The sequence below is a fragment of the Mustela erminea genome, chromosome 6 (genome assembly GCF_009829155.1).
Source record: "Mustela erminea isolate mMusErm1 chromosome 6, mMusErm1.Pri, whole genome shotgun sequence".
Lineage (NCBI taxonomy): Eukaryota > Metazoa > Chordata > Mammalia > Carnivora > Mustelidae > Mustela > Mustela erminea.
In genome coordinates, this window is record NC_045619.1 from 133,882,228 (window position 1) to 133,910,226 (window position 27,999).

The window sequence follows — 27,999 nt, forward strand, 5'->3', positions numbered from 1 at the left end:
GCTTTGTCAAGAATTCAAAAGACATTATTAAAAATGTTAGCTATGAACTTAAATTAAAAGCACATTTATGAGTGTACTTTTATGTATTTATTTTAAATTACACTGGTTTAATAATACATTTGCTGCCAATTTGCAACCCTGTATTAGACAACTTTAAAGAGTTCTCAGTGGGGAAAAAAAGAGTTCAAGTACATTGGTCAGGGTTAAAAAGAAACAACCTGATAAGAAGTATACCAAAACATGAAACATCTCTGGGATGAAGGGCATTATGAATATCTAGAATTAAACTCATGACTCTCTTAGATTCCTAGATCGTTTTCTAGGACTTTCTCTAGGAAGTATATGATTGTTCCAGAGTAAATGAGTGTTTTTTGTTAGGTTATGGATGGTCTTCGAAATTTACTGATGAAATTATTAAAACTTAATAAAATGTTTGTAAAGTTAACAGTCGTAAGTAAATCTCTGTCCACCCCTAAGGAGAAATGCATACATATGTTCACCAAGAAACATAAGAGATATTCACAAGAACACTCTTTAGGCCAAAACTAGAAACAACCCAATGTCTACCTAATGGAGAACACAAACTATTGTGATTCATAGAATAATCTGCAATGGGGATGAATGAAGTAAACCTTCATGTAAAAACATGGATGGATCTCATAAACATCATGTTGAATGAAAGAAGTCATGTACGCTACATGTATTATGTTTATGCAAAGTTCAAATGCAGGCCAATTAATATATGTTATGAGACAGAACAATGATACGCTTGCAATAGGAAGAAAGGGACACTAGGAAGTTTCTGGTAACATTTCACTTCTTGAGCTGGATGCCAATAATATACTGAGTTCACTGTGTGAAAACTTACTGAGGTACAGATTTGTGATTTGTACAGTTTTGTGTGAATGCTAAGCTTCAAAATTTATCTTTATAAAGAGATCTGGGGGGCTCAGTCAGTAAAGCAGCTACCTTTGGCTCAGGTCATGATCTCAGGATCCTGGGATCAAACCCTACATCAGGCTCTCTGCTCAGCAGGGAGCCTGCTCCTCCCTCTCCCTCTGCCACTCCCTCTGCTTGTGCTCTCTGGTACACACTCTCTCTTGAATAAATAAATAAAATCTTTAAAAAAAATAGCATCCCCCCAAAAAATAAAAAAAATATATGTATATAAAAAGAGATCTAGCCCTTTATCCATTAAAATACATTTTTTTAAATATTCAAAGATATCCATATACTGAAAGAAGGCCAAAAGACATTTGGTCAAGGTAATCAATAACTTTAAACTTTTAAACAGATTAGATGTCATCTACTACTAAAGCTACATTTTCTCTGCCCAAACTTTCTGTCAAGAAAATTCCCAACTGAGGTATATAAAATCTATATAGAATGGAGTTTAGGGATCAAGACAATGAATGGAGTTATAAAAGCCCTTATTAGTATTTTTATGGCAACTATATGTAAAATTATTCTTACAGAACCAGAAATTCTAGGCAAGGAAATGAAATTCCTATACTAGCTCTTTAAGGGTTGGTAAAACTGATCACAGGTACCACCTACTGACCCACCTATTTTGGTAAATGTTGTAAATTACATTGGTCTATATAAATTTAGATTCTATAGCGATGGTGGCAATATAAAATTGTAACATTAATTATAGTATTTGTTTAGAATAGCACAGAAAACTTCGTGATAATCTACAAACTTTGGGATGAGCCCTTTCTAATATTATCGATATGTCTTCTTTAGCTTCATAATCAGAATTGGACTCATTCCAAAAGTATAGTCTATTGAGCACTGAAGTAAAAACACTGCAGGGAGAAAGGAAGAACGCCTCGCTGACCATAATCTCAGCACAGGTTCAATGGAGAGCAGGCTGATTGCGCATCTTAAAATGGGAAGGGCCCTCTGCACCTATCAGTTTTCAAATACTCACCACACCAACCTCTTCCTCAATTATTCTCTTTCCGCATTCCGACAGAGTTCACAGCTGTTTAAATTGGCAAGGGAGGGGAGCCTGGGTGGCTCAGTGGGTTAAAGCCTCTGACTTTGGCTCAGGTCATGATCCCAGGGTCCTGGGATTGAGCCCCGCATCCGGCTCTCTGCTCAGCGAGGAGCCTTCTTCCCCCACTCTCTCTGCCTGCATCTCTGCCTACTGTGATCTCTCTCTCTCTCCCTCTGTCAAATAAATAAATAATATATTTTTTAAAAATTGCCAAAGTAAGGGAAGGAGTACTTGGTATAAAATTATCATAGTGACTCCTGATACTTTATTCCCTAATAGTCGAGGTTGTGAAAAGTATTTATGCATAGATAGGGAACAGAGTGTGGAAAGAGAAGGTGCTTTCATTCTACTCCATATTAATGTGGACTTTTGACTGGTCAAACAAGTCAGGCACATTAATTCTCAAGATCTTTGCTCTCTCTCTTCCTCTGGCTAGAAGTGTCTTTTTCTCAAATACATACATGGTTTAGGTACACCTAGCTGGCTCAGTCTATTGAGCATGTGATTCTTGATCTCAGGGTTGCACGTCTGAGCCCCATGTTGGGTGTAGCGATCACTTAAAAATAAAACCTTAAAAAACACCACATGCATAGTTTACTCCGTCATCTTCAAATCTTCACTCAATGTCACCTTCTCAGTCAATCAGAAACTGAATATCCCCATTTAAAATTGTGATCTTTAGGGGCGCCTGGGTGGCTCAGTGGGTTAAGCCTCTGCCTTTGGCTCAGGTCATGATCTCAGGGTCCTGGGATCGAGCCCCACATCAGGCTCTCTGCTCAGCAGGGAACATACATCCCCTTATTTCTCTCTCTGCATGCCTCTCTGCCTACTTGTGATCTTATCTGTCAAATAAATAAATAAAATCTTTAAAAATAAATAAATAAAAATTAAAATTGTATTCTTTCTCTCAAAACTCCCAGTCTTCTTCATGCCGCTCCATATTTTTCCTATAATGCTTCATCACATTTGAGCATAATCTATTATTTCCTTATATGCAATATCATGGTTTAGTTTCTGTTAGAAATGACAGCAGAGATTTATTTCTTCTTTCCCAAAACCTAAAAGAGGGATGGAGAATACGCAGTGAAGCTAAAACTTCCAAGGTTCTAATCACGGCTCATATTTTCTAGTGTCCAGCCCCACCCAGGAGCCCACCAGAGTTTCCTCGTACAAATGACAGCGCCATCACCCAGGAAATTCCTAGGGATTTAGAAGCCCTGTGTCAGATATCAGCATCAAAGACCAAGCTGCAGAAGCAAAGATGCACTTAGTACTCTTGTCATTTAGGGAATTACAAGTGTTTTAGTGCCTCGACCTGGAGGTACATACCAATATATATATTTTCTATTTTATACCTTTAAAATGAAATATTGGCCTTATATAATTAGATAATATTTGAAGAGTGCAGGGTAAACTTTAATTTAAATTTATTTTTTGTTTATTTTCAGCAAAACAGTATTCATTATTTTTGCACCACACCCAGTGTTCCATGCAATCCGTGCCCTCTATAATAACCCACCACCTCGTACGCCGACCTCCCACCCCCCACCCCTTCAAAACCCTCAGATTGTTTTTCAGAGTCCATAGTCTCTCATGGTTCACCTACCCTTCCAATTTTCCCCAACTCCCTTCTCCTCTCTTATCTCCCCGTGTCCTCCATGCTATTTGTTATACTCCACAAATAAGTGAAACCATATGATAATTGACTCTCTCTGCTTGACTTATTTCACTCAGCATAATCTCTTCCACTCCCGTCCATATTGCTACAAAAGTTGGGTATTCATCCTTTCTGATGGAGGCATAATACTCCATAGTGTATATGGACCACATCTTCCTTATCCATTCGTCCGTTGAAGGGCATCTTGGTTCTTTCCATAGTTTGGGGACCGTGGCCATTGCTTCTATAAACATTGGGGTACAGATTGCCCTTCTTTTCAGTACATCTGTATCTTTGGGGTAAATACCCAGGAGTGCAATTGCAGGGTCATAGGGAAGCTCTATTTTTAATTTCCTGAGGAATATCCACCCTGTTCTCCAAATTGGCTGCACCAACTTGCATTCCCACCAACAGTGGAAAAGGGTTCCCCTTTCTCCACATCCCCTCCAACACATGATGTTTCCTGTCTTGCTAATTTTGGCCATTCTAACTGGTGTAAGGTGATATCTCAATGTGGTTTTAATTTGAATCTCCCTGAGAGCTAGTGATGATGAACATTTTTTCATGTGTCTGATAGCCATTTGTATGTCTTCATTGGAAAAGTGTCTGTTCATATCTTCTGCCCATTTTTTATAGGATTGTCTATTTTGTGTATGTTGAGTTTGAAATTTCTTTATAGATCCTGGATATCAACCTTTTGTCTGTACTGTCATTTGCAAATATCTACTCCCATTCCAGGGGTTGCCTCTTTGTTTTCTTGACTGTTTCCTTTGCTGTGCAGAAGCTTTTGATTTTGATGAAGTTCCAAAAGTTCATTTTCGCTTTTGTTTCCTTTGCTTTTGGAGACATATCTTGAAAGAATTGCTGTGGCTGATATCAAAGAGATTACTGCCTATGTTCTCCTCTAGGTTTCTGATGGATTCCTGTCTCACATTGAGGTCTTTTATCCATTCTGAGTTTATCTTTATGTATGGTGTAAGAGAATGGTCTAGTTTCACTCTTCTACATATAGCTGCCTAGTTTTCCCAGCTCCATTTATTGAAGAGACTGTCTTTTTTCCACTGTATATTTTTTTCCTGTTTTGTCGAAGATGATTTTACCATAGAGTTGAGGGTCCATAGCTGGGATATCTACTCTGTTCCACTGGTCTATGTGTCTGTTTTTATGCCAGTACCATGCTGTCTCGGTGATCACAGCTTTGCAGTAAAGCTTGAAATCAGGTAACGTGATGCACCCCATTTTATTTTTGTTTTTCATTATTTTCTTAATTATTCGGGGTCTCTTCTGATTCCATACAAATTTTTGGATTATTTGCTCCAGCTCTTTGAAGAATGCCAGTGGAATTTTGATCGGAATGGCATTAAAAGTATAGATTGATCAAGGCAGCATAGACATTTTAACAATGTTTATCCTTCCGATCCAAGAGCATGGAGTGGTCTTCCATCTTTTTGTGTCTTCTTCGATTTCTTTCATGAGTTTTCTGTAGTTCTTCGAGTACAGGTCCTTTACCTCTTTGGTTAGGTTTATTCCCAGGCATCTTATGGTTCTTGGTGCTATAGTAAGTGGAATCGATTCTCTAATTTCCCTTTCTGTATTTTCATTATTAGTGTATAAGAGAGCCACTGATTTCTGTACGTTGACTTTGTATCCTGCCACGTTGCTGAATTGTTGTATGAGTTCTAGTAGTTTGGGGTGGAGTCTTTTGGGTTTTCCATATAAAGAATCATGTCATCTGCAAAGAGAGAGAGTTTGACTTCTTCATTACCAATTTGGATACCTTTTATTTCTCTTTGTTGTCTGATTGCTATTACTAGGACTTCTAATACTATGTTGAACAAGAGTGGTGAGAGTGAGCATCCTTGTCGTGTTTCTGATCTCAACAGGAAGGCTGCAAGCTTTTTCCCATTGAGGATGATATTTGCTGTGGGTAGTTCATAGATAGATTTGTTGAAGTTGAGGAATATTCCCTCTATCCATATACTTTGAAGCGTTTTAATCAGGAACGGATGCTGGATTATGTCAAATGTTTTTCTGCATCAATTGAGAGGACCATGTGGTTCTTCTCTCTTCTCTTATTAATTTGTTCTATCACATTGATTGATTTGCGAATGTTGAACCATCTTTGTAGCCCAGGGATGAATCCCACCTGGTCATGGTGGATAATCTTTTTAATGTGCTGTTCGATCCCGTTGGCTAGGATTTTGTTGAGAATCTTAGCATCCATATTCGTCAGTGATATTGGTCTGAAATTCTCCTTTTTGGTAGGGTCTTTGCCTGGTTTGGGGATCAAGGTAATGCTGGCTTCATCGAAAGAGTCTGGAAGTGTTCCTTCTGCTTCAATTTTTTGAAACAGCTTCAGGAGAATAGGTGCTATGTCTTCTTTGAAAGTTTGGTAGAATTCCCCAGGGAATCCATCAGGTCCTGGGCTCTTGTTTTTTGGGAGGTTTTTGATCACTGCTTCAATCTGGTTACTAGATATTGTTCTCTTCAGGTTGCCAATTTCTTCCTGGTTCAATTTTGGGAGTTTATAGCTTTCCAGGAATGCATCCATTTCATCTAGGTTGCTTAGCTTATTGGCATATGACTGTTGATAATAACTTCTGATGATTGTTTCTACTTTCTTGGTGTTCATTGTGATCTCTCCCTTTTCATTCATAATTTTATGAATTTGAGCTTTCTCTCTTTTCTTTTGGATTAGTGTGGCCAGTGGTTTATCGATCTTATTGACTCTTTCAAAAAAAACAGCTTCTAGTTTCATTGATACGTTCTACTGCATCTCTGGTTTCTACCTCATTGATTTCAGCTCTAATCTTGATGATTTCCCTTCTTATGTGTGGAGTTGATTTGATTTGTTGTTGATTCTCCTGTTCTTTGAGGTGTAGAGACAGCTGCTGTGTTCTGGATTTTTCAATTTTTTTGAGGGAGGCTTGGATGGCTATGTATTTCCCCCTTAGGACCTCCTTTGCTGTATCCCGTAGGTTTTGGAGTGAAGTGTCTTCATTCTCATTGGTTTCCATGAATTGTTTCAGTTCTTCTTTGATCTCCTGGTTGATCCAAGCATTCTTAAGCAAGGTGGTCTTTAGCTTCCAGGTGTTTGAGTTCCTTCTGAACTTTTCCTTGTGATTGAGCTCCAGTTTCAAAGCATTGTGATCTGAGAATGTGCAGGGAATAATCTCAGTCTTTTTGTATCGGTTGAGTCCTGATTGGTGACCCAGTATGTGGTCTATTGTGGAGAAGGTTCCATGTGCACTTGAGAAGAATGAGTATTCTATTTTTTTAGGGTGAAATGTTCTGTATATATCTATGAGGTCCATCTGGTCCAATGTGTCATTCAATGCTCTTGTTTCTTTATTGATTTTATGCTTTGATGATCTGTCTATTTCTGAGCGAGGCATGTTAAGATCTCCTACGATTAGTGTATTCATATCAATATGACTCTTTACCTTGATTAACAGTTTTCTTATGTAATTGGCTTCTCCGATATTGGGGGCATAGATATTTACAATTGTTAGATCATCTTGGTTGATAGTCCCTTTAAGGATTATGTAGTGTCCTTCTGTATCTCTGACTACAGTCTTTAGTTTAAAATCTAATATGTCTTATATGAGAATCTCTACCCTGGCTTTCTTTTGAGGCCCATTGGCATGAAAGATGCTTCTCCATCCCTTCACTTTCAGTCTGGGTGTATCTTTAGGTCCAAAATGGGTATCCTGTAGACAACATATGGATAGGTCCTGTCATTTTATCCAATCTGCAACCCTGTGCCGTTTTATGGGCGCATTTAGACCATTCACATTGAGAAGGATTATTGATATATACGTTTTTATTGACATCGTGTTACCTTTGAAGTCTTTCATTTTGTAGATTGTCTCTATATTTCTGTTCAATGCTATTCTTTTATAGAACCCCTCTTAACATTTCCTGCAGTATCGGCGTGGTGAATGCATAGACTTTTTTTTTTTTTTTGGTGTATGTGTTTTGTTTTTGTTTTGTTTTGTTTTGTTTTTTTGAAGTGGCATTTTATTTTAATTTTTTCAATTTATTTATTTTCAGAAAAACAGTATTCATTATTTTTTCACCACACCCAGTGCTCATTGCAATCCCCGCCCTCTATAATACCCACCACCTGGTACCCCAACCTCCCACCCCCCTCCGCCACTTCAATCCCCTCAGATTGTTTTTCAGAGTCCATAGTCTCTCGTGATTCACCTCCTCTTCCAATTTACCCCAACTCCCTTCTCCTCTCTAACACCCCTTGTCCTCCATGCTATTTGTTATGCTCCACATATAAGTGAAATCATATGATAATTGACTCTCTCTGCTTGACTTATTTCACTCAGCATAATCTCTTCCAGTCCCACCCATGTTGCTACAAAAGTTGGGTATTCATCCTTTCTGATGGAGGCATAATACTCCATAGTGTATATGGACCACATCTTCCTTATCCATTCGTCCGTTGAAGGGCATCTTGGTTCTTTCCATAGTTTGGGGACCGTGGCCATTGCTTCTATAAACATTGGGGTACAGATGGCCCTTCTTTTCACGACATCTGTATCCTTGGGGTAAATACCCAGGAGTGCAATTGCAGGGTCATAGGGAAGCTCTATTTTTAATTTTTTGAGGAATCTCCACACTGTTCTCCAAATGGGCTGCACCAACTTGCATTCCCACCAACAGTGTAAGACGGTTCCCCATTCTCCACATCCTCTCCAACATATGTTGTTTCCTGTTTTGTTAATTTTGGCCATTCTATCTGGTGTAAGGTGATATCTCAATGTGGTTTTAATTTGAATCTCCCTGAGGACTAATGATGATGAACATTTTTTCATGTGTCTGATAGCCATTTGTATGTCTTGGTTGGAGAAGTGTCTGTTCATATCTTCTTCCCATTTTTTGATATGTTTGCCTATTTCGTGAGTGTTGAGTTTGAGGAGTTCATTATAGATCCTGAATATCAACTTTTTGTTTGTACTGTCACTTGCAAATATCTTCTCCCATTCCGTGGGTTGCCTCTTTGTTTTTTTGACTGTTTCCTTTGCTATGCAGAAGCTTTTGATTTTGATGAAGTCCCAAAAGTTCATTTTTGCTTTTGAATACAGGCTTCCCACTGTCTTCAGCTGCATGCGCGAGCAAGTGAGTGACAAGAAGCTGGGCAAACTGGTGACCATTAAGCCGCTTCTAGCAGAGTCTGCCTGCACATGCCCAGGGTGGGGCCTCCGATCAGCGAGTGAGTGGATCATAAGAGTTGGAGCTTCTGCTCAGGCCTCACTTTCTCTCTTTCCTGTGCCAGCCCCTTCCAGAGGCTGTGGGGAGCAGAAGCACAGATGTTCCCTGCATCTGTATAAATAGGTACAGCCTTGCAGAAAATGGTTTGTTGATACTGATCTGTGTGTGGAAGTGGTTTGTGTTGCAAGGAGGTGAAGCATCATACACGACTGTGAGCAAAATAAATTTCATCATCTCAACTTTTTTTTTTTTTTTTTTTTTTTTTTTTACGATAGCAAGACTGTGTCTGGCAGACAAAGGAACTGACTGGGAGCTGAAAATAGGTAATGATAGCAGCAGGGATTTTTAATTGTCCAGAAGAGACAGCAGAGATCTGGAAGGTGAGGCTCCGGCTGAGCTCAGAAGAGGTGCAAGAGTGCAGCGCCTGCCGACAGCAGGGGTGGCCCTGGTGCTCGTGGTGGGGACTGAGTCCAGGCTCCAGTATTAGGATGGAAGATGAAACCACCCATTGCCACGGGATGTAGGAACCTTGGTTTTATTTCTGCAGGTCTTGGCTCATACAATTCAATTAAAAATATCCCCATCTGCCAGAGATTTATTTTTGTGAGGCAGAACTCATAACATGCCCAACAAAGGTCAAGGCTTTTTGGAAAAGTGTGATGTGGCTCAGAAAATAGAACAGAGGGAAGCTGATGAAGGAGGACCTGCCAGCATCCCTGGTGACGACATGGGGACAAAGAGAGTCTCATCTGGGAGGTCCTCAAAAGGGATGGCTGCCAATCACACGTTGGGGACTCAGGAACCAAAAGAACGAAGTTGAAACTGCCCGAATGAACTCAAAGCCAGTGTGGATGCCTGGAGGGGATTCTTCCTTCACTGGGCCAGCCAGCATCCCCGCTTGCCAGGGATTCTCCAACTTGAGTTTGTCTCCGAACCACCCGGCTGGCTTGTGAACCCACTGTTGCTGCCCCTGGAGTTCTGACTCCGTGGGTCTGGGGTGGAGTCTGAGAATTGATATCTCTAACAGTTTTCCAGGGGCTGTTGCTGCTGCTGCTGCTGTTCCAGGGACCCCACTTTGAGAACCACTGCTCCAGGGAATTAAGAATGGGCAGCATGGGAAGTCAGGCCTTTGGTGTCAGACACCCTCAAGGCTGAATCTTGCTTCCATCATTGAGCCTCTCAGTTCAGGTCACCTAGACTCTCCATGCCTCATTTTTCTCCACCTATAGAAGGGAGCTGACTCTTAGGACCACTAGTGGATGGATGGTTCTGAGTTTTAAAAGAGACCGTGTATGTAAAGCTACATAACAAAGCTTCAGAGATGACGGTTTTCATTATGTACCTGGACACCCAATCTGAATTGACATATGAAGTGAGTCAGTGAATTTGAAGTCCCTTCTAGCATAGGGATTGAGACCTTTTCCATCATCGGCAGTTAACTCTGCCTGAAATTTCACCTCTAGATGTTCATTCACTAACTCTTGAAAATATCCACCTATCGGGGAGTGAGGAAACTTGATCCAGCTCAGACCCGAGATGTATGGATCCATTTCTCAGTTTTGCTTTCTTCTCGAATGAGCAGAGCCAACAAGTGTGGGTCAAGAGATGTAGGAGTACCTGATTTTGTTCAATTTGCCACTGGCTAGGGGACTAGTCATTTCTTCTCTCTGGTCCTCTCTTCCTGCTTGGGTGAAATGAGAGGGCTGGACAAGCAGGCCATGTAAGGCGCCTTCCTGCACCGCATTTCACAACTGAGGTCATCTGCCTTGAGATGAGGCAGAGAAGAAGGATGGTGTCGGGCTATGGGTTCAGGTTGTAGACCCATTCTGCCTGCCTTCAGATCTCAGCCATTGTTTAGCTCTGTGACTGTGGGCAATTTACCTACCCTCTCTGTTCCTCGGTTCCTTCATTTGGCACAGATCAATAGCACTCACCTAACAGAGCTGCTGAGAAGATTGGATGAGATTTTGCACGTATGGGTCTTGGCCCAGTGCCAGCTGGCACACAGTGAATGCATGATATATGTGAGCTGTCACTGTTACATCTCACAGCCTACTCACTCACAGCTGACCCTCCTACAAGCCCCAGAGTACTGTAATCCTAGGAAGCCCCTTCCCTAGAATCCTACTCCCTAGAAATCCCACTTAAAAGAGTGGCCAGGTGAAGGCACACCTCAATGTCACACAGGGACTGAGAGAACATTCCAGAGCTAGGGCCCAAAATAACATGAAGGGACTGGGTGGTAGATCTTTGTGTGAAAGTCCAACTTATATGCTAATGTGACCAAGCCAAAGGGAATCTCAACATTGGACTTGTTTGCCCCACACTTAAAGTCCAGAGATCTCTACACACAGGAGCAAGTGGGTCTAAAATGTTCATTACTCTTTATTGTTAAGGAAAATCTCTTGTCTGTGTGTGTACGTGTGTAATGGTGGGGGAGAGATCAGGGGAAAGGGCACTGGAGTGGTGAGGGGTCAAGGCCATAAACCTAAAGCCTTCTCTTTCAGAAGAGACCCTCTTCCACAGAGCTGGAACAAATAATCCTAAAATTTATGGAACCAGAAAAGATCCCAAATAGCCAAAAGAATGTTGAAAAAGAAAACCAAAGCTGGGGGCATCACAATGCCAGACTTCAAGCTCTATTACCAAGCTGTTATCATCAAGACAGTATGGTACTGGCACAAAAACAGACAATACATCAGTGGAACAGAACAGAGAGCCCAGAAATGGACCCTCAACTCTATGGTCAACTAATATTTGAGAAAGTGGGAAAGAATATCCAATGGAAAAAAGACAGTCTCTTCGACACAGGGTGTTGGGAAAATTGGACAGCCACATGCAGAAGAATGAAACTGGACCATTTCCTTACACCACACAGAAAAATAGACTAAAAATGGATGAAAGACCTAAACGTGAGTCAAGAATCCATCAAAATCCTAGAGGATGCCACCAACGTTGGCTTTCTTTTTATATACACAATGGAATACTATGCAGCCATCAAAAGAAATGAAATCTTGCCATTTGCAACAACATGGATGGAACTAGAGCGTATCATGCTTAGCGAAATAAGTCAAGCAGAGAAAGACAACTATCATATGATCTCCCTGATATGAGGAAGTGGTGATGCAACATGGGGGCTTAAGTGGGTAGGAGAAGAATCAATGAAACAAGATGGGATTGGGAGGGAGACAAACCATAAGTGACTCTTAATCTCACAAAACAAACTGAGGGTTGCTGGGGGGAGGGGGTTTGGGGGAAGGGGTTGGGATTATGGACATTGGGGAGGGTATGTGCTTTGGTGAGTGCTGTGAAGTGTGTAAACCTGGTGATTCACAGACCTGTATCCCTGGGGATAAAAGTATATGTTTACAAAAAATAAAAAATTAATTAAAAAAAAAATCCTAGAGGAGAACACAAGCAGCAACAGCTTTGACCTCAGCCACAGCAACTTCTTGATAGACCTATCTCCAAAGGCAAGGGAAAGAAAAGCAAAAATGAAGTATTGGGACTTCATCAAGGTAAAAAGCTTTTGCACAGCAAAGGAAACAGTCAACAAAACCAAAAGATAACCGAAAGAATGGGAGAAGATATTCGCAAATGTCTTAACAGATAAAGGGATAGCATCCAAAATCTATAAAGAACTTAGCAAACTCAACACCCAAAGAAAAATAATCCAATCAAGAAATGGGCAGAGGACATGAACAGACATTTCTCCAAAGAAGACATACAAATGGCCAACAGACACATGAAAAAATGCTCAACATCATGTGACATCAGGGAAATAAAAATCAAAACCACAATGAGATGTCACCTCACACCGGTCAGAATGGTTCATGTTAACAAGTCAGGAAATGACAGATGTTGGCGAGATTGTGGAGAAAGGGGAACCCTCCTACACTGTTGGCGGGAATGCAAGCTGGTGCAGCTGCTCTGGAAAACAGTGTGGAGGTTCCTCTAAAAGTTAAAAATAGAGCTACCCTATGACCCAGCAATTGTACTACTACCCAAAGATACAAATGTAGTGACCCAAAGAGGCACCTGCACCCCAATGTTTATAGCAGCAATGTCCACAACAGCCAAAGTTTGTAAAGAGCTCAGATGTTCACCAACAGATGAACAGATAAAGATGTGGTATAAATAAATAAATACACACACACACACACACACACATATACACACACACAATGGAATATTACTCATCTATCAAAAAAATGAAATCTCGTCATTTGCAATGATGTGGATGGAACTAGAGGGTATTATGCTAAGTGAAATAAGTCAATCAGAGAAAGACAATAATATGATTTCATTCATATGTGGAATCTAAGAAACAAAACAGTTCACGGAGGAAGGGAAGAAAAAATAAAACGAGGAAATCAGAAGAGAGAAAAACCATAAGAGACTCTTAATCTCAGGCAACAAACTGAGGGCTGCTGGAGGGGTGCTGGGTGGGGGGATGGGGTAATTGGGTGATGGGCAGTAAGGAGGGCACATGATGTAGTGAGCACTGGGTGTCATATGTGACTGATGAATCACTGAGCTCTATCTCCAAAACAAATAATACACCATATGTTAATTAACTTAATTTAAATAAAATACAATTAAGTTAAAAGAAAAAAGAAGAGACCCTGTCCTTCTAACCTGCTGGGTGGTGGCAGTGTCGAGTTTTTAAAGCAGTGGAAATAAACACAGAGTCTATCCCGGCCTGCCCCGGGCCGCTTTCCACCCTCCTGCAGACTCATAAGGGCCAGCCTGGGCCCCAGCCTGCTCTCTCCTTCCTGGTGAAATTCCCCAGAAACAAAGTAACCATTCTGAGGTTACCCATGGCAGAGTGGGCAAGACATTCTCAAATAATTTCTTCCTAACCACGAAAGGCTAGCACCTCCCAGCCTGTTGAGTTGGACAGGCAATCTGTCTTCATTTCTGAATGTCCCCTCAGAAGAACAAATCTGTTACACTCTGGCCAACACATTTCCAAGGAAATGAAATAATGCGATCTGACTAAAATGTCAAATTCTAATATTGAACAAGAAATGGAGTAGATGCAGCGAGAGAAGGAACATCCAGGAAACCCTTCTGGCAATTCAGCCCAAAAGCTGCCCTCCGTGCACTTCCATGGAAATGACAGATACCCACACCCGCCCTGCATCTGCGATTCCCCTCAGAAAAGATCACCCAGCCCACCCCCCCTTCACCGGCCTTCAAACTGCCAAGGCGAACATTTCAGAAGGGAAATAGAGCAGAGCCAGATTTCCCAGCCATGTGAAAACTGAGAGGGAGAAGCTTCCAGCGCCCCAGGATCCTAACCCCAGCTGATGTCTGGCTCCTCAGGCCAGGCCGCCAGGGCCCCTCTCATCTCAGCACCAGAGAAGATTTCCTCAGAGTGCAGGATGGCCCCCAAATGAGCTCCCCTCCCTCCCTAGCAAGCCCCAGCAAGTTCTTGCTGTCTGGGGAGTGGACCTGATCTCCACCAGACCTGAGGCATCTGACGGATCCCCCCACTGGGCCAGGGCCAGGCTGGGGAGGCATCTACGGACCTGTGCTTTCAAGTGAGAAAGATAATAATGGAAATAGCTAATATTCGTAAAGAACTGACTTAGCCTCAGTCACTGACATAAGCACTTTACACGCATTTTAAAACTGTAATTTGCATGACGTGGGTCCTATTGTCCCCATTTGACAAGCGAGGCAACAGGCCCTTTTCTCCTTTATAAAAACCAAACACTTCCCAGGTAAACAGTGGAATGGACATGGCCTCTGGAGCTCAGGATGCCTCCTACTAATTCAATACACCCTGATTAAATACATTTCTTCTTGGAACGGATCTGCTACGGAGTCAGGGCATTAAGGGATGAAGAGATCAGCTTCCTAGAGCAGCAAGAGCCCGATTCTGGGGGCGACATCACAGAACCCATGGCGCTCAGATGTAGGCCAGCAGCTGAGGTGGATTCTGCTTGGCCCCTTCTATCTTCCTTTTCTCCACAGGCCTGTAGATGGTAGGGGTCAGGGTCTCGCCCCATCCCCTCCTAGAAGCTTCCACCCTCTCCCCTTCCTGCCCAGCTACATCTCGGAGAGTGCAGTGGCCGGGACTGTCTCAGTCTCCAACGGGATGGGTGATTTATGTCCTTTTATTCAGCAAGCAGCTTTGTACAGAATGGATGAGACATGCTGAATGTCACCAGGTGGGGGCAGGGACGCTGTGCAGAATCCCAATGAAGTCTCTTCGGCCTGGACAAAATGGCACCGGTGACTTTGTTATTGTGTGTGTTCTCTGGTGGGCATAAGGAAGAGGCAGCAGATGCCCAGAGGTGGTGGGAGAGCTGGCTTGAGTGGCAGGGAACCCCCCCCCCGCACCCCAGCATCTGGCTCCCCTGTGAGTGTCTGCCCCATTCCTGCCTCCCATCTCCCACGGACACCCTACAGGAGACAAGCCGGGCAGGCGGCAACTTGGACTTGGGTGAAGAGGTTCCCTTCGGTGCTGTTTCCGCACAGAGGCTGGGTGTGCCGGCGAATAAAGCACAAGGGTCCGAGGCACCCACTGGGGCGGAGGGGGCTCAGCTCTACACTCCACTCTCCTGACACCCCTAGGCCTGCGGGAGGTTCCCTGTCTCCCTGTCCACCCTCCTCTGCTCATCTCTCCCTCTGACACCAGGGTGTGTGAGTTCCCCTGAGGCCACGGCCACGCCTGCTGCTCCCTGCCCCCATCCTGTACTCGCAGGGATGCCCAGCACAGCCTCATTCCCAGCCCGGAGCAGGCACTGCGTGTTTGTGGCAGGAACTGTGACCTCCTGGCTCTGGAGCCTGCGGGCTGCTCTGGGATGGCCCAGTGGCCTGACAAAGCATGGCCTTGACCTTTAGGGCGAATGATTCTGCAACCATCCCAGTGTGAGACAGTGACACCGAGGAATACATAAGATCTCACAGTCACCGGAGTTGAAGGGACCTTGGAGATCGCACAGCCCGACCCTCTCGCTCGCTTTCCCGGTAAGGAAACCGAGGCCCAGAGGAGGCCTCCCAGCACGAGAGGAGCAGAGCCAGGCTTCAGAGCAGGCCTTGTCAGGAGCAGCTCTTTCTTGCCACCACACTGTCCCCTCATCCCTAGCCTGCTCCCCACCTCAGCTGCCAGCCTGGTCCCAGGCTCCCAGCGGCGCCCCTCCCCACGGGGGCTGCCTGTCTCCAGGGAGGATGGCAATTAGTTAGCATCGTGCTGCCGGGCGCCCGCACCACCGGGGCTGCCGGAAAACTGCGCATTCCCAGTGTGCCAGGTCACCGTGGACCTCGCAGGTGAGAATTTCAGGGCCAGGCCACAGGGCGACTGGGGAGGGCAGAGGAGACACAGTCAGTCAGGGCTGGGAGTGAAGCAGGAAGCCCCAGAGCAGAGACACAAAGCAGGGTCCCCCAGGGGCAAGGGAAGCCTCTGGAACTGATAATTAGGCACTAATTAAGAGGGAAGTTGTCTCATGCAGAGCCTTTGTGGCAACATCTACAGACTAATGTCTTCTCACCTCTTATGTGAGAACCTTGTTTCCTATCATAACTTCACTCTACTTTAATGGACTGATGAATAGGCCTTAGGAGAGATACTCAGGCCCAGATCTGCTTCTTCCCGGCTGGTTGACCTTGAGCAAGTTTCCTAACATCTCTGATTCTCCACTTTCTTATCTGTTAAATGAAACTAATCCTGCTTATCCTGTACCTTGGTATGAGATTTGAACTGTTTGTATAGCGCTTGGCACATAATAGGTATAGAGTAAGTGGTAACTTGATGACAATGATGATGATGGGAATGACTCTCAAATTTCCATTCCTAGGCTTGATCCTAGACTTGCATTTCCAACAACCCACGGATCCCCCTGTACTCCTATACAAAGCCCCTGTCTTCCCCCACCTCCCTTAACCAGCTCTCGAGGACTTCTTTTTTTGCATACAGAGCCTTGGCTGTTATATTCTCCAGGCTGGGAAACTTGCCTTTGACCATGGGTTCTCCTTCACCCCGGCCTCTGCATTTGTCAGCCTCAAAGCCTTTATTCCATGCCCCCCCCACCCCGATACCTTTTGCATCAACCTGACCCGACTGTTGCCATGTGAGGCTGTCCTTGGCTCCCCACTTGGACCCTCTGGCAACCTCCCCACTGCCTTCCTGGTTCTTGTTCACACCTACCATCCACCCTACATGACCTTGATCAAGGGTCTTGAAGAGCCGATGTGAACACAGGCTTTCCGTTGCTTGAGAGCATCACCCAAAATAAGTAGAAGTGTTTCCTGCTGGCCTTCCGACCCTGAGCAATCTGGCCTCAGCCTCCCTCCCATCTTCTACTCCTACGCCAAGCCTGCGTACACACTGGCTGGACTCCTGCGCTTCCCCCAGCCCACGCTAGGCTTTCCTGCCCTGAGCATTGGCTCAGCCTAGTCACTCAGTCTGCAACATTCTTCCCTTTCTTTGAGACCTGCCTCCAATGTGCTTCCTCTGTGAAGCCTTCTCAGTCCCCCAAACCGACGGGGGGCTCCTCATTTCAGGTGCCCATGGAGAACGTTGTTTCTTACTTCTCTCTGACACTCAGTTCTCTCCACTCACCTTTGGGATATTTATCTAACCCACCCTTCTCTCCACCTCACTGACCCCAACTCAAACAGAGCAGAAGTTATTCGAGCCCTCTGATCCATGCCCAGCAGCCAGCACAGAGCCTGGCAAGGAGCAACTGCTCATTGTCGTGTTTGAATTCAATTGTTGGATCTTCTCCATTTGTTCCAGCGCATTTAACACAACCATCTCCCATTTATTCCAGCCTTGTGCCTGCTGCAACCCCCGCCTGCACTGTCCCCCACTGTTTCTTTCCCGTCCTTTATGGCCCACGCTCTGTTGTCCCACAAACTGTACCTTACAGACAGGACGGTATTATGTCTCTACGTTCCTGGGGCCCAGCATCGAGCTGGAGCCATGGCTGGGGCTTGATAAATGTTTGCAGACAGGAACTAAACTGAACTCTCTCCTATATCCCAGGGAAAATAAAAATCTAGGCTCTCTTCCGGATCTGGGCTTGGAGTCAAATGCTGCATTCTCCCCTTTCCCTCCACTATCTTGCCCCCATCCAGGGCTCTGGAACTTGGCAGTGTCCCAGATCAGCTCTGTCTACCCAGCCAGGTCCTCCCAAGCGCCCTAACACTTTTCTTTTTTTAACCAGTGCCAGATTAGAGAGGTAAAAGAGATGGACACGGGGGTGGGGGAAAGTGGGGAGTGGGCCCAGGGAGGGAAGGTCTCTGGGCCCACCGGCCTAAGAGCAGCTCAGCTCACTTCTCTCTACACCCCATGAATCATGGGTAATTGTAGCCTCGCCTCCTCCCAAGAGAGCAATCTCTCAGCTTCTGCCGGGAGAAGCGGTGGAGGGGGGCTTGGGGGGCTCTGTCTGTCTAATGAGCCTCTCAGTGTTAATTAGAACACGCTCCCTCTTTTCAGGTTGCTGCCGCAGCCGGCCAAGGAAGGCCACAGAGAGAGGGCCGCCGAGTCAGGCTGGGGGAGGAAGAGCAGCTAGCTGGGGGGGGGGGGCTGGCAGTGCTGGGGAAGGAGGGAGCCAGCCCGAGGTGGGGGGTGGCTTTCACATGTGAGCGAGGATTTCCTCGGATCCAAGATTTCCCAGCTGAGAATGTTTAAACATTACGTGGAATGAGCCTACAGAACTTGGCAAGGGAAGGCTTCCAGGAGGCTTAGGAGCAGACAGTAGGGGTGGGAGCGGGGAGAAGCTCGGAGATGCTAATGGCAGCCCCCAGGGGAAGCTGGCCTGCGCCTGGCACCTGTCGGGATGGGACCCCTGCGTCTTCCCTGTGTTCCCACCTCCCTGTCTGCTGTCCAAAACACAGAAAGTGCTCGACACAACAGGGCACTGAGGCCTGCCTAGGAGTAAGGATGCTCTTGGGAAACTCTCTGGGCCCCAGCCAGCTAGGTTTGGGGGATACTAATGACTCTGCTCCTCCTCAGTCACAGAGACTGCCTCAGGGAGAGCTGCTGCTGTGGGGAGCCTGCTATGAACCCCAGATTGGGCTCCTCGCTGTCACCAGTGCTCCCACAGCACACCGTCCACCGCTTCCTTGGAACCTACCCCTTTGCTGCTCTTGTGAAAGACTTGGGATAAAATCAAAGACTGTGAGTCCCAGTCTTGGCTGGACCGCGGACACACACTTAGGGACGTGTCCTTGGGTGAGTTACTTGTTACGGCTAAGCCTCAGTCCCCTCATTCCTCAAATGGGGGTAGCAGTAGTCCCTAGCTCACTGAGATAGCCTGCAGATCTGGGGAGATGATGCATAAGAAATGCTTAGAACCTTGTCTGGCCCAGATTAGGGCTGTTAGTGCTACTTAGTACCCGCTACATGTCAGCGCCCACCCCTGGAGCGAGCTCCCTGAGGCCTGGAACTTCGTCTTTTGTAGCGCGGTGGCCCAGGCCTTGCACATAGCAGCTGTGCGATAGTGCTCCCTGAATTGGATGCAGGTGGACATAAGGACAACCCTTGACTGGCATTGCCTTCACCATCATCTGAAGGCTGGCCCCTGATGCCGTCCAGGGCCATGGTGGGACTCTCACCTTCAGAGGAAGAACGAGTATTAGATATTCCAGAATAACCTCTTGTTTCTTTAATGAGGAAACTGAGACCAGAGAGTTGGAAACATAATCAACCACCTCTCCCCTTGAGAGGGTGATCACCTCACGGATGAGGCTGGACCCCAAGGCTCGGGTAGGGGAGATCACTTGTAGAAAGGACTGCTGTCCAAAAAAGAAAACATGACTTCCACCCAGGACCTGACGTGAGGTCAAGGCCTGGCTGCTACGGATGACCGCCACATGGTCCCCTGGCTTGGATGGTACAGAGACCATGCCATTTGGACATCCCACACGGGCTCCAATAGGGTCCTCCTCAGCAGAGGCACACAACAGGATCCGAACTCCCTAGAGAGCAAGGATGAATGTGGAACTCACTCGGCTGCCCTATGCATCCTCCCCACACCACTTTCCTAAAGGACCCCCCAATAGGACCTACATGTTCTTTGTCCCCGGAGGTTGTAACCTCAAGGACCACTGTGAGATAAAGCGACAGAGCTGAGGACAGAGGGAACGGAGGACAGGAGAAGCCAGACTGGAGGACCTCCCCACTGTGTGAGTATGAGGAGAGGCCTTGGGGGCTGGGAAGCAGGGATGTCCGGGGGGCGGACTCATTCATTCTTTCGTTCATTCTTTCATTCATTCATTTGTTTGTTCTTTCACTCCTGTGTTCCTCCAGTGTGAAGCATGTCTTCGGCACCAGGGACTGTGCGGGGTGCTGGGAAGCAAAGGTGGGCAAGAGCTGTATATCATCTAACACACAGCTCTGAGCAGTGCTCAGTCCCCACAGAGACTACAAAGGTGTTCTGTGCACAGTCTGCTCGACTCCATGACAGCCCTGAGGACGACATAGCCCCTGCCTTTATGGGTGGGACAGCTCTCAGGTGGCACAGAGTCATCAGAGGGGCACTCCGTGAAAGCACACAGCCAGGCTCAGGGATCCTGAGCTGAGATGCGGAGTATGAGCAGAGATCTCCCCAGTGACGTGTGCTGGAGGGACAAGTGGGGAGTATTCCCAGCAAAGGAATAAAATCTGCCAAGGCCCAGAGGCAAACGACAGCACAGAGTTCTGGAGCAAGGCAAGTGGGAATGGCTGGAAACCCACTTGGGAGTGGGGCAGGAGACGGAGTTGTGTCTGGTGGTAGGAGACCTTGGAGAAGTCTTTGTCCTGCACACGGAGAGGAGCCATGCAAGGCTTTCAGACAGATACCGTGATCAGATGTGCTCTCCAAGAGGGCTCAGTGGCAGCGTGGAGATCAGTTTGGAGGAAGCACAGCTCCAAGTAGGGGAACGTGTGGCCTCCCCCACCCAGGGGCTCAGGGAGGAGATGATGGTGGCCTGCCCTGGGGTGGGAGTGGTTAGGGTGGCAGGAGAGGGTGGGAATTGGGGAAATAGTTAAGATGTAGCAGCAGTGGAGGTTGGGTTGGAGCAGATGTGGAGGAGCGAGAAGCCACAGAAACTGCCTAGGATTCTGGACTGGCTGATGGAGCAAGACCAGCAGTTGGTGGACTAGGGAGATAATGACTGTCCAAGATCCTTCCAGTCCAAGTGCTACAGTATTTGTGCATCTGGTGGGACTGACAGAATCAGAATACCATATCCTAGATCTCGAAGAAACCCTAAGCAGAGCCAGGTCCTGGCCCCAGGTCTTATGCCTCTCTCCCTTTTCAGCTCCTTTAGTATTTTCCCCTTTTCATCCCTGAGCATCTTCTTCATGCCAGGCACTGTGTCAGGCACTGTGGATATAATGATGAATAATAAGTCATGCGTCCTGCCTTCAAGGAGTGGTCAAATCAACAGGGAATGAGGATATAGGACTGAAGGGCTATGACTGGGAACGGCTGGGTGTGGGAGGGTCACAGAGAAGGGACATACAACACAGGTTTGGGAGGGCAGGGAAAGCTGCCAGTAGGAGGAAAGAGAACCACAATTCTGTCTCAAAGTAAAATAAAGAGTAATTGAGGCCAATTGCCAAGTGAGGAGGGGAGCATGAATGCTAGCGGTAGAGGCAGAGGGAACAGCATGTACAAAGCCCCAAAGAGATAGGAGGCAATGGAGGCCCAGAGAAGTTAAGCAGCTTGCCGGAGGTCACACAGTTTATTTTCAGAAGAGACAGAGATTGAGTTCAGTCTCTTATGAATGTATGCCACATTTTTAATCACTTTTCTCTAGCCCCTCACTTTTTGCCCTCTTCCTACTTCCCTCCCATCTATGCTTGACCCAGATACTCAATCCAGGGGAGTGGGCTGTTCCCCGAGGCTGGGTTCACTCAACACAAAGGCTCCTGTCACACCCTCTGCCAACCCTCCCGCACCTTTCCCACCCCACTCCTGTTGGTCCGACATGCAGAACCGTCTATCAGAATGATGTCCACCATAAAAAGGTCCATGACACCGATCAGAGCAACTCTCCATCTGCCATCGTCGCTCAGAATTAAACTAATTCTCCCGCCCAAGTTGAAGCACAGGTTTCCCTCAGTTTTATTGGTCTGATACTCCTTATAATGAACTATACTCTCTTTGGGGGCCAGTAGGGACCATTTTCTTCTTGTTACCTCACTCTCTTATTGCTTTTCACACCATAGTTATCCAAATATTATTCACTCAATGAGCTCTTCCTATGTCCAAGACCCTGTGCTAGGTGCTGGGGGAACGGTACGAAGATGGACGGTAGATGGTCTCTGTCCTCAAGGAGCACAGTCTTGTGGAACCAAGAAGATGTCTTCTCTGGGCCAACTGACCAGCCACATCATACTGTAGTACTCCAGATGGACTGTCTGCCAACCCCTGCCTGGGCATTCCCAGTAACACAAACTCACTACCTCTCAAGCAAGGCCTTCTATATTTTTAACAGCTCTAATTGTTAATTGAGCTAAAAGCTTCCTTTCCTTATGTTAGTATCACTATTTTTGTCTGGAATGATAGAAAATATATCTAATCCCTTTTTCACACGCCAGCTCTTCCATATTTAAAACTTGTTTTCATGTCTACAATTTCTCCATATGAATCCAGTCAATCCTCTTTTCCTTCTTGAGAGAACCTTGGAATCCTCAGCATTCTTACTTGCTTCTTAAACACATCCCCAAGAATCAAGGACGGGCTCCAGATAGGCCCTGACCAGGAACCAGTGTGGGGCTCTAGCCAGCTGCTTCCTTATCCAGGGTACTTTATCTACCCTTCTGTGCACTGCTGGACTCACTTTGGCACCTGATTTCCTGGTTATTGACTCCTTTTGAACTTACAGTCAACGGAAGCCCTAAGGTCTCTCTCCCAGGACCAAGCCTGCCCATCTTGTACGAATGCTGTGGGCTTTTCAAAGCTAAGAGAACTTTAGATGTTTTTCCCTATTTCATTTGGACTTTTCATTTAAATCTTTATGTCTGGATAAGACTTTTACAAAATCTTGGGTTCTGTCACCGAGGTATTTGCTGTCCCCTTTCAGCTTTGTGTCATCAGAAATTAGTGCCTTGTCAAAACCCGTCGAACAGAACAGGACCAAGGACAGCACACCACTCACCTCCCCCAAGAATTGGCCTTGATGGAAAAAACAACTTTTTTTTTTTTTAAGAATTCTGTTTGAAAAGAACCCACTTGACTATATTGTCATCTACTCTGCTTCCTCTCTTGCCCACATATCGATCATGAGGGATTTTTTAAATACTTTGCTGACAGCCAGATGTTCCACCTACAGCTGACCTTGATGCAGAAGGAAAGAAGTGAGGTTGGTATGGCCTGACTCAGTCTTAGTGATCTTCCCACTAGCTTTCCTTCCCAAGACTGACTTTGCCCATTGAGTTAAAGAATGCTTCTTTAGAAGACACTTCTTTAGAAGTGTAGACACTGTAGAGATAGAAGGGACCTTGGAGATGATTCAAGGTCTAATGCCCAATTTTGCTGATGAAGAAACTAGTGCTCAGAGTGCATAGCTGGCATTCCCAAAGTCACAGTGTTAACTAGAGCAAGACCAAGGATTGGATCCTATGTCTCCGGCTCCAAGTTCAATGCTCTTTCTTAACAATATCTAGTCACGGGGCACCTGGGTGGCTCAGTGGGTTAAGCCTCTGCCTTCGGTTCAGGTCATGATCTCAGGGTCCTGGAATCGAGCCCTGCATCGGACTCTCTGCTCAGCGGGGAGCCTGCTTCCCCTTCTCTCTCTGCCTGCCTCTCTGCCTACTTGTGATCTCTCTCTCTCTGCCAAATAAATAAATAAAATCTTAAAAAAAAAAACAATATCTAGTCATGATGTTTTTCTCTAAGCATATGCACATAAGTACACACACACACACACACACACACACACACACAAACACACACACACACATATACACACGGGATTTGTTCTCCAGTAGGGGAGCTTTGGTTAATCCAGGGAATCCTCAATCTCCTTGGAGGAGACCATTCTCTTGGCACCTCATTTTAACCTGTGTGTGCCTACACACGGAGCTTGTCCTTTCCATGGACACGTAAGCGAGGCTCTCTCTTTTTCCCCAGAGAACAGTGGGCCACCTGCCTCAAGGTCTGGGGGTGGGGCAGTTTAAGCTTCTGGCTCACGGTGAGAGGAACAGGGCCCTGAACACAGTACCGAGGGGACTGGCATTGCAAAGGTGTGACCTCTGCCATGGAGAGGCTGGTTCCTGACAAACTGGGCTCCAAGGAAGGGCTGAAGACAGCTCCATCTGGGAGAAGTCATGGCGAAAGAAGTGTGCCTACAGCAGAGGTGGGCCCAAGTGGGGAGATCCCTGGTACCCTGGATAGCCCCCGAAGGCAGGACCCCCTCATCACCCTTCCCACTCCCCTCGGAGGCCCTGGGTACCTGTTTATTCTTTAGGTCAAGGGAGAGCTCGTAATCAGAGGCGTTAGGGGCATGGGAGCAGGCTGCTGCCAGCCGGGGGAGGCCACACGGTAGGAGCCAGCCCTTGGGGAAGCACCCCCCGTCCCCGGCCGCTCCTCCTCCTAGTGCAGCTCCTGGGCTTGAGCCTTCGGGGCATGGGCACTGGGTCTGCCGGCTGCCACCGCCGCCGCTGCCACCATGGAGTCCTCCATGCCCCCACCGGCCTGGGTGCAGGGGCCATAGCTGTGAACAAAAGGCAATGGTGCTCGGTTGGGGGAGAGCGGGACAGGGTTCATGTGGGTGCGGGGGTGAGGAGAGAGACTGGGCACTCCGGCCTGGCCTTTGGAGCACTGATGGGCCTTTCTGGTGGTGGGGACTCGTGGGGGTGCCCCCTGCCATCGCCTCTAGGGAGGGGCTGCCTTGGCAGGGGAGAGCAGCGGGCAAGGAGAGAGAACCTACATTTGAGAAGGGTAGCCCAGGAAGAGGGAAGAAGCAGCGGTGCTTAGAAGCAGTGTGGCACAGTGGGGAAGAGCAGATCACCTGGGCTGGGACCTGGACTCTGACTTATCAGCTGTGCGAACCTCAATAGGCTATTCGACCTCATTGTACCTGTTTCCCCATCTATAAAATGGGCACAATGATAGTACCAACCTCATAAGGATGTTGGAATGTTTGAGTTAGTTAAAGTTCTCAGAAAAGTGCCTGACTCATGGTCCCTCCTATATATCAGTGTTAAGGATCATCATTATCAGTCATCTAGTTCCCGGACCAGTGGCTTAAGCAACTGGAAAGAAGCTGGTTTACACTGAACCCGCTCCGTCTTTACACCGTCCCAGCAGCTGTGGGGGAAGGAATGATCCTTACAGGCATGATCTGGGCACGAAGCCCCTCCGGCTGGGTGGACGGACGTCAGCTCTTTGGGGCTGGGGCTATGAAGTGGAGGGTGCTTGCCCTGCAGGGTCTGGGGCAGCAACTGTATTTCCTGGCCCCTCCTTCCTTCCCATGGAAATACCAGCAGGCTGGGCCATAGCTGCTGTCCACCTCCCTGCTCAAAGCAGGCTAGAGACCCCACACCCAGCCCATCCTGGAGAACTAGCACCCTCAGGTCGTCCCCCTCCCTGACTGGTCTGCAGGTCCTGCCCCTCCCTCAAGGCCAAGTGCGAAGACCCCTGAAAGTCCATGAAGCCTTTCCAGGTGACTCTAGTTGTAACAACTTCCTTTGTAAGCACACTAGGAGCTGTGCTTAGCGAGTCCCTTCCTGGTCCACAGGAGGAGAAGCATTATGGCTACAGCATGGGCTCAAATTCAAGCTTTACCACCATCCAGCCTCAGTTCAGTTGCTTTTCCTCAGGGCCCCTCTCTGGTATTTTCCTCTGTCTAGTGGAGCTACGCTTGCCTCCTCTATGAGGTTATGGTGAGGGGGAAAGGAGTCAGTATGTGTAAGCTGTTTAGCACACTGCCTGGCACAGAGTCATTGCTCAGTAAGTATTAATTCTTTTTTCCCACATCCATCCTGCCCTAGAGGCCAGGGTCTGTAGTCCGGTTTATCCCTGCTCCCCACTCAGTGCTGGGCAAGTGGTAGGTGCTCAGTTCACACCTGATGATGACTGACCTGCAGGGAGGGCAAGGACCATAGAGATGCCCCTACAGCAGACGGAGATAGAAGATCAGGACTGGACGGAACCCTGAGGCCCTCTCGTCCAGCCCTCCCATCTCCCTTTTTTACAGATAAGGAGCAGGGGCTCAAGAGGTGGGGTGGCCCTGGTCGGAGAGCTGGGAGACCTTAGGGCTTGCTTCTTCTGAAGCTTTGCCTCCACGGAAAGTGCCCCAAATCATGCCAAAGAAGAGACCTCTTCCTGTTGCTTCCACCCAACTTTGGAGTCTCTGGTACTAGAACAACCACGGGTGGGTGAGAAATCCTGTCGCTCCATCTCCATCTCTCCTCCCAGCACTCCCCGGCCTCATCGCCTCCATAAAGGAGAGCTCTTTGGCTGGCCCTAGCCACAAGGAGCCTCAAATCCTCTAAGGAAATCATCCTTGGGCAAGTTTCTTGGCTCCATCATTTCTTGTATGGCCACTAATCAAGGTGCATAGCTGAATGGGCTCCAGAAGTCTGATAAGTCTTTTTCACCGGTATCATCAAGAAATTCTTTTTAAGAACGGACTTCAACTCCTGTCGTAGGACTTCCCTATTCTTTCTGCAGGGCACACAGAAATAGCCCTTCCCTTTCCTATCACAACCGGCCTCCAGGGGGCACCGTTCAGTCTCATCCGTCTCTCCTACAGACTGTCCTTGGTCCTCATGCCCAGGCCTCTTCACTCGAAAAGTTTTCCAGACTCTTTAGAGAACTGGTAGCTACTAGGGGCTACAAACGCCTTTAAAAGTAGCCCTTTGCTTTCTTTTATTACTGGAGTGTGCTTGAGAAGAGGTTCTGGGGAGCTGAGGCCTCCAAGTAGCAGTACTCAGCTGATGGAAATGGAGGCAGGTGGATAACCCCCCCGGGGTTCCTCTTCCCTTGAGGAATAACCCAAGGCACATTCCACACCATCTCCTGGAAGTGCCCAGCAGTCAAAGCAGTGATGAACACGTATTGGCTTCCTTCTCTTCATCCCCTACTCCTACATTGGCGGTTCTTGGAGTCACCTGTCCCAAATAAACTACTTGTGTTAAACCAAAACAAATGTTTTAAAAATAGACTTTTTTATGGTCCACCCCTCTGGGGAGAGACGGACTCCACAGCCTTCTCCTGAACTCATTCATAGGACCTGGGAATTAGGAGACCCCTTATACTGTCATCTCCAGCACACACACGTACATGCATTTGTATACACACATGTGCGTGTGCGTGTGCGCACACACACACACTCACACACACACACTGACGCATACACAATGCTTCTAACTAGTTCTGTGGCCTTGGGTAATTTGTTCTTCCTTCTGGGTCGGTATCCTTAATTGTCATTTGATGGGAGCTTACTTATCCCTAAGCTTAGAATTCTGGGAGCTTGGATTCCAGTGCCAAGGCCAGTCTACCAAGACCCACCAGCCCCAAGGTTCCAGGCTCTCTGGCTGGTAGAACCAACTCTGCCTTTGTCCACTTCCATGCAAAGGGACTGAGAGACTATGGCCCTCCCGAGTATATGATGAAAGGTATCAGAAAGGGGATCTTGTCCTTGCCTTCCCTCCTTAGACTTCTTCACAGACTTGTGTGGTACCAGGTGGCTATTGGAGACCCAGAGCTGCTGTCATCAATATGGCAAAGTTTAAGGTCATATAGTGGAGGGTAAATAACATGGGCTTTGTTGTCAGGAAGGCGTGAGTTAGAATCCTGGTTCTGCTACTTATTATGTGACCTCGGGCAAGTTATCTAACCTTTTGGTGGCTCTATTTCCCCAAAATGGGCATCTAAATAATTCCTTGCAAGGCTTCTATGAGGAATAAATATAACTTACAAAGAATTTACTGCGGTGTCTGGCACACAGTAGTCCTTGATAAGCAGTGACAGCTGCGGTGACTGTGTTCTGAGCTGGAGACCTACAGCATGGAGTCCCAAAGGAGTCCCCAGAAGAACAGCATGGAGAATTCCTGCGGAAGGGGTTCTCAACATTTAGGCTACCTCAGTCTTCACAAAACCGAATCAGTAGGGTTTTTCCACCAGATCTCATGGTCTTTCCGAGAACTCCAGGCCAGCTTTCA

At 46.7% G+C, this 27,999-nt stretch overlaps 1 pseudogene; it reads right to left on the bottom strand.

Annotated features, from left to right (window-relative positions):
* LOC116594397 overlaps positions 1-24,461 on the bottom strand; it is a 1,026,621-nt pseudogene extending 1,002,160 nt beyond the window's left edge.
* Between the last annotated feature and the right edge of the window lie 3,538 nt (positions 24,462-27,999).